A 6,030-nucleotide genomic window follows, 5' to 3' on the forward strand; every position below is an offset into this window, starting at 1 on the left:
CCCCAAAACAAAAAAAAAAAAAAAAAAGAAAGCAATAAGAATGGGAAATATTTATGTAGGCAGAGGGGGAAATCTGAATACTATTGTAGACGCTGAAGATGTTAAATTAGCAAATTTCAAAGAAACACGACTGACAGCCAGATTGAGAAAAGGGAAAGAAAACTTATGAAGAGAGATTTTTAAAAAACGCAAAATGAAAGAAAAGACAGAAAAACAGCAGAGGAAATGGGCAGAATTGTGAAATAGTTTACATTCTTTTTAACTACAAAGTTAATCAGTGGTCTTGAGTGGCATGGGTGGTGGTCTGGATGCATCTATGCCCAGACTACTGGGCAAGAAGGGAATGGAAAGGCCAGGGGTCTCGTCAATCACAGAAAGCCTTACATGCAGATTCCGGGACCACCCCATCCTCAGAGACCCATGGAGCCTGCAGGGGGCAGCCCCGGTTTCAGCACCCCTGCCTGGACAGACAGCATCTCTGCTTCTCCAGGGCCCTCTTAATGTCAAGTTCAACCCAAGGGGGTCATGGGGTGGGGTGGGGTCATGGGGTGGGGTCAGAGCAGAAAGCAAAGCTGACAAGCTGAAGGAAACATGCAACCCAGGAGGAAGTCCTCGAGGGGCCAGGCAAGCACTTCCTCTGCGAGTCAGGTCACACACCACCTGGAGAGCCCCTGCCCTGCTGTCACCCCACAGCTCATGCTGTCTCACCCTCTGGACTCCCACACCTCCCTTACTGCCTTCCAAGCTCAGGTCCTTCCTGTCCTTATCATATTCATGCAAGGAAATAGCATCCTGTTGATTCCAACACATTTACGAAGCACCAATCTGGTGCAGTGCCAACAATCGCTGCCAGTCCTTTGCAGGAGACCTAACTTGTGTTAATTCCTTTCATCTTCCCAGGGTGATGGGGTGTTATTATCCCATTTCCCAGGTGAGGATGTTCCCCAGGTTGAGAGAAGTTTTCTAGGTAACTTGCTGTCATAAACTGGGTGGTTTAAAGCAACAGAAATGTATTCTCTCTCATTTCTACAGACAAGAAGTCTAAAAACAGGATATCAGTAGAGCCATTCTCTCTCTCTCTCTCTCTCTCTCTCTCTTTTTGAGTTGGAGTCTCACTCCATAACCCAGGCTAGAGGGCAGTGGCATGCTCATGGCCACCCCAGCTTCGACCTGCTGGGCTCAGGCAATCCTTCCACCTCAGCCTTCCACGTAGCCGGTACTACAAGCGCGCGCTACCATGCCTGACTAGTTTTTTGATTTATTGTAGAGTTGAGGTCTCGCCAAGTTGCCCTGGCTGATCTCGAACCCATGGGCTCAGGCAATCTTCTCACCTTGACCCCCAAAGTGCTGGGATTACAGGCTTGAGCCACCGTACCCAGCCAGGGCCATGCTCTCTTAAAGGGTCCACAAGGGAATCTGTTCCATGCCTTTCTCTTAGCTTCCAGTTACTGCTGACAATCCTTGGCACTCCTTGGCTTGGAACTGTATAACTCCAATCTCTGCCTCCATTGCCACATGGCATTCACCTTGTGTACCTCTGTCTCCGTATCTCTTCTTGTAAAGCCACCAGTCATGTTGGATTAAGGGCTCACCTTTCTCCAGTATGACCTCGTTGTAACTAATTGTATCTGCAATAGTCCTATTTCCAAATAAGGTCACATTCTGAGGTGCTGTGGGTCAATACTTTAATGTTTCTTTATGGGGGACACAATTCAGCCCACAAAAGGTAGCGACTCACCCAAAGTCAAACAGATGTTCAGGTTGGACATGGTGGTTCATGCTTGTAATCCCAGCACTTTGGGTGGCCAAAGCGGGAGGATCACTTGAGCCCAGGAGTTCAAGAGTAGCCTAGGCAACATAGCAAGACCTTGTCTCTATAAAAAAATGTTTTAAATTAGCCAGGCATGGTGGTGCGCACCTGTAGTCCCAGCTACTCAGGAGGCTGAGGCAAGAGGATTGCCTGAGCCCAGGAGGTCGAGGTTTCGGTAAGCCATGATCATACCACTGTGCTCCAGCCTGGGCAACAGAGTGAGATATCAACTCAAAAAAAAAAAAAAATAAATAAAAGAAAAGAAAGAAAAAGGAAAGGAAAGGAAAAAAAGCTAAGTCAGAGCTCCAAACCATGGTCTCATCCCAAGAAGACTCTAACCTCAACTTCCACTCACACCTCAATGCATCAGATGCTGACTCACAACCACTTATAAACCTAGGAAGCCACTTGTGGCCAGCAGAGCTGGCCCAGCTGCAGGTCCCATTATCCTGTCTAGGGACACTGTCTCCAAAGGCAGCTTGGTCAGTTCTTGAGTAAGTCTCCCTCCTACTCCCCTTTTGCCCACTCCTTTGGAGAAGCCCAGGAGGTCAGGGTAGTTTGGAAAGGAGGGAGGGACAAAAACCTATGTGACATGGAGGGCCCTAAGACCAGGAGGAAGAGGACAGCTGTAGAGATGCTGGCTAGTCAGCTTCTTCCTTAGGGTAACAAGTGCCCAGGTTTCTCCTTTCCATTTCCAGAGACCCAGCCCCCCACCCCCATTCCTCCTCGGAATGTGAGAAGGCTGCTGTGCCCTGAGTAGGACTGACACATGTCATCTGATCCCAAGGGAGCCTCCTGATGCAAGACTGCTGGGGATTTCTGGAGGTAGCAACAAGGTCCAAGGTTCCTTCACTCCCTCTTCTTGAAACGGGAGGGTTGGGGCCAAGACTGCCTCCACCAGCGGGAAGGATTGAGGAGGAGCAGCTATGGCCTCGGAGGACACCCAGGGGCCAAGGGAGGGTCTGCAAGTGGCAGACAAGGTCTCTCCTCCCAGGCTGGAGATGCGAGGGTCTGGAGGGGGGTGGTGGCATGGGGAGATGAGAAACCAGGGGTCTTCTAGGCCCCCTCTGCATCCCTTCTACACCCTGGACAGCCATCCTGCCCGGCAAAGGTGGGGGTGAAGAAAGAGGGGAGAGCGTGAGGGGGACAGCCAGCCATGTACCTCCAGCCATGTACCTCCCTGAGCCGCATTCTTTCCCTGTATCTGGAAATAACTGAGGTAAGTGCTGGTATCCTCAGGCCCCTCTGCAAATATCACTTCTCTTCCCCTGACCCAAACCTGACTCCGCCTGCCAGAGGAACTGGATGGACTGGGTATGAGAGAGAGGGGGCAGCTGAGTGTGAAAAGGGAGCTATAGGGGAGAAATGCCCTGGGACTGCTGTGGACAGATTGAGGTGGAAGTGCCAGGAGGTGGGAAATTCAGCCCCCAAGCAGGGAGCCAGGTGGGTGCCGATCATTCATTCATTTAGCGCATGCGTGTGTCAGGCTCAGATCTAGATGCTGGGGACAGCACGGGGATGGACAGACAAGCCTTGCTCTCCCTCAGCAGATAGCAAATGACCAAGCTCACTACTGCAGAGATGCCACAGGTTTATTGGGAGCCTCAAGATAGATTTGAAACGACTTCAGGTTTCTGAGCACTGCCCTCTGTGGCGCTGATGGGAGACCCCTTTCCCACTGGAAGGGGCTGTTCCTGTCCCAATATCTGGTCAGATTGGAAGACTTCTCCATCCCCAGGCTAGAATCTCCTCCTTCTGGCCATTGCCCATGGAAAGTCCAGTCTCTCACTTGACTCTTCTCCCACCCCCAGCTCACCTGAGCTTCAAAAGTTCTAGGTGAGGGTGGGATGGGGGTTGAGTCTCTCTCTTTTATCTCCCAGTTCCTCTGGTGTTAGGGTAGGGAGAGAGGAAGAGATACTGGACTTCTGCCTGTGCTGGCCAGAGGGTCCCAGAACCACAGCTGCTGCCCTACTGCTGCTTAGAGCCCAGACAAGCAGTGCCAACAGTCCAAGCTGCCTGCTGATGGAAGGCTCACTCGGTGCTTCCCTGAGCACAAGGCCCAGTGCTCAGCCAGGGCCTGCAATGGGTTCAATGCTCTGCCGTCACTATCTTGAAATTCGAAATGACCGTAGAACAGGAGCCCTGAATCTTCATTTTGCAGTGGGACCCCGGCAAATTTTGTAGCCAGTCCTGTCTGTCATAAATGTATGTCATAGCAATGTGCAGCTGGTGGTGTCATACCCCGCTGCACTGTGCCCTCATGCTTCAGGGTCTCCCAAAGCCTGAAGTAACTGGACTCATTCAAACTCAGGGCCAACTCTCAGGCCTGTGGGCATACTTGGGATCACCCTCTGCAGATTCTTAGGGTTAGGAACCTCAGAGAAGACGTGGGACCCCCTCCCCACTCAGCAGTCCTCACCACACTATCACTCCAGGAGGCCTTGGCTGGTCATTGAGTCCTACTGCTAAGCTGACTTCCAACTGAGCGCTACAATGAAAGCCTGTCACTCTTGCCAGCTCCCTTGATTCCTGATCAAGGAATTCCTTGATTGTTCCTGGGACCCCACCCTTCCTTTCCAGCATGGCTGGGGAATTGAGGGGAAATGCTGTGTACCCCAAGGCTTTCTCTCCCCATTCTATTTTTCTGTTCACTTAGAGAAGGACTGCATGGATTCTGACAGGCACTGGGCATCGAACCACAAATGGGGGAGGTCTGGGGCTGTCTACTGGTGCCCACCAAACTAGATTGTGAGAGACTGAGCCTCTTATGACAGGCAAGAACCCCCTTCAACATTGAAATGATTACTCTGAAGAAAATACAAAGGGTCATGTGGTAGAGAATGAGAGGAGCTGCAGGGACAGTTGGCGGAAGGCCACTCCCTCACACTTCGATGGGTGAAGCAGACAAGGAACAAGTGCACATGTGAAAAACAATAAATGCAACTATTTCATGAAGCATGGATTTTTGATGTGGGTCCCAAGAGGTGACCTGTGGAAGTGGACGAAACTGAGCCAGACCTGGGGGCAGGTATGTACAGAGGAGAGAAGTGGACTTATGACCCAGCCATGGGAATAGGAAGTGAGCAGAGGAGCCAGAGAATAGTGGGATTGGGTTGAGCAGAATTGCAATCCATGCTGTAAGGTCTCTCACTTGTCTTTGGCGGTGGCTGGGCTCTCACCTGAGGTGAGTTGGGGCAGAAGAAATAGTAAATAGAGATAGCAGCTCCTGGTCTTGTTGCTCCTCATGCTTCCCTCCCCGAAGGCCAGTGGAAGCAGCAGGGAGGCGGGGAGGCCAACAGAAAGGCTCTGTGCTAGCTTGCTATGGCCTGGCCTGCGTGGCTTGGCAGGATCCAAGCAGCTGAGGGACTCAGGGCAGGGCACACCCTCTCTGAGGAATTCTCAAGAGAAGTGTTCATAGAGATTCTTGGGGGACTTGCTGCAGGCCTCTATCCCCTCAGCGTGGATACAAAATCCTGGGGGACAGATGCTCAAGGGATAGATTGGAGCCATCAGTCTCTCTATCCAGAGGCCTGTGAGTCTTTCCCACCCCCTTCTCTGTTCTCCATGTCCCTTGCCTTGATGGCTCTTACTTGGAACCACAGATAATCTTGCTTTGGACACTTCCTCCATCTACATTTCCAATTCAAGCTGTGTGGAGCTAACACCCTCTCTGCCAAGAATCTGGAGATCCTGGGTAAAAAGATATTCTGCAAGATGGATGGATATCTGGTGAATACGCGTCACTTCCAGTGTCCTGAGATTCACTCACAACAATCCACACACGGAAAATATGTCCCCTGCATTCAGCTGGCTTTCCAGGGGAAAGGCACTCGGCTCAAGTATTTGCTGATGCCTGTGATATCAGGACTCCCATCCAAGAGGCCCTGAGGTCACCAGCATGAGTTGGGGTGCCAGCGTATATTTTTCGGCCCCGAGGCATTCTGCAAGGCAGAAGGGCACCACCCTGCCCCAGGCAGTAACTCGATCCCAGGAGAGCTGCCCACTTGCGGCCCTGCCCGTGAGACTCCCAAAGACTCCTTCCTGCCAGATCAGGGTCACAGCAATAGAGAACAATGCTGGACAGGCCGAGCGGGCACCGTGCAGGGACAGGGGGTCTGTGAGAGCGTCAGAAGCTGCTAGGGCCTGTCCTCCCCAAACTGGGCCACTGTGGGCCTTTCATCTCCCGCCTTCCCTTCTGCGCCACTCCCGCGCGGCTGCCT

The sequence above is a fragment of the Carlito syrichta genome, unplaced genomic scaffold, assembly GCF_000164805.1.
Source record: "Carlito syrichta isolate Samal-C Ts95f unplaced genomic scaffold, Tarsius_syrichta-2.0.1 Scaffold256582, whole genome shotgun sequence".
NCBI classification, from domain to species: domain Eukaryota; kingdom Metazoa; phylum Chordata; class Mammalia; order Primates; family Tarsiidae; genus Carlito; species Carlito syrichta.